Raw genomic sequence first — 1,613 nt, 5'->3', positions numbered from 1 at the left:
CAAGGTCCCTTCCGACCCTACTTCTATGATTCTATGAAAAATGCAGATTTCCCCCTTTACCCCTTTGCTAAGAAAAATATAGATTTCTCATTTTCACAGCAAAACACACAGGTTTTGCACTTTTTCAGAGCTCTCTGCAGGCTGGCAGGGTTCCAGTCTGCAAGGGGCTGGGAGGAAGCGGGAGGAGGGTGGTTAGGTGGGGGGGCACCATATACATGTATAAACACATGGCCACCAAACAGCCTAGAGAGCAGCTCCTACAGATAAGTCTCGTGGCGGGGAGGGAGAGTTTGAGGCCCCCAAACGGAGGGAGTTGGGCAGGGCTGGGGCTGCCCAGCCAAGCAGTGTGTGGGGCTTGCAGGGCCCCAGTGGGAAGTGGGATGGGCCCGCAGGGAGTTTGTCTGGGAGGTGGGGGTTAGGGCTGGCTTCCTGCCACTGCCCACACACCAGTAGGGCTGGGGGTTGCGGGGGACAGGGGGAGTGAGGGTCACCAGCAGGGCTGGCGCAGTAGGAGGAGGTGCTGTGGGGAGGGAGTGAGGGGCACTAGCAGGGCTGTGAGGCTGTGGCTTGGGAGGGGCCTGGACCTGCGTTCTGTGAGCGAAGGGGAGCAGGTATTTAGAATGTATTTTATAATAGCGATAGAGGCACTGGTAGGCTGGTTTCCAAATTGGTTTAAAATTGTAAACTTACCAATAAAACATTGTGTTCAATTGATACACACAGGGTAGCATTCCATTTTAATCTTGGATTTGGGGTTCATCCGAGAATCTGCCATTTTTTCAGAGAAAACCAGGATCCCTGGTGATCAGTAAAAATGCTCAAAATGTATCATAATTTTTGAGGCAGTTAACTGATGTAGCACATGCAAAAACCCAAGTCACACTCAGGAAGTCTTAAATGACTTTTGGGTTTGCTGCCAGGATTTTTTTTTTTATGATGACTTGCCTGGAAATCAAGAAATGCTTCAACTTTGACCCAGTTCTCACTTGTTCACTGGTGACTTAAGTGAGCACTATAAAATAAGATGACTTATTTGCATATTTGTTCAGAGTAGGGTCATTTTTCCGCAAATATACTTTTGAGCATGAACGATGCGTGCCCCTAGGGGCCGGGGGCACGGCAACCACCCACAGGCGGCTGCGGCGACGTTGGTGGAGAGGGCGGGCTGAGTGGCATTGGTGTTGGTGGGGTGGGAGTGGCAAGAAGCAGGCAGTGAGCGGGGACCGCCTGCAGCCGCTGTCCGTACTGTTGGTGGTGACTGCATCTGCAGTGCGGGGAGTAGCAACCACCTGCAGAAGCCGGTGGGGGCCAAACTCAGGGGCAGCACGTGCCCCCCCTACATGACACCTATGCTTGCAGGCTTCCAACATAAGGTAATGCAGGAAGCAGGACAGTCCCACCCCACCAGCAAATGTGGGGAGAGCCGAGCAAAGCACCCTGGGATGCTGGAGAACCAAGCCCCGCTTCTTTCTAGGGGGAACACGTCCGGGCCGCTCCGCCAAGGGCCTGCAGGCGCCTCAGCCCGCAGGGCGGCGCTACCCCGTCCAGGCCGCGGCCCGTGGGAGCTGCTCCCGCCTGCCCCGCTGAGGCACCGGTTGGCGGGCGGCGCGCGG

This window comes from Gavialis gangeticus, unplaced genomic scaffold (genome assembly GCF_001723915.1).
Source record: "Gavialis gangeticus isolate Ggan-Ray unplaced genomic scaffold, GavGan_comp1, whole genome shotgun sequence".
In the NCBI taxonomy this organism is placed as follows: domain Eukaryota; kingdom Metazoa; phylum Chordata; order Crocodylia; family Gavialidae; genus Gavialis; species Gavialis gangeticus.
The sequence above is the reverse complement of the archived record's forward strand: the minus strand, read 5'-3'. Positions refer to the sequence as shown.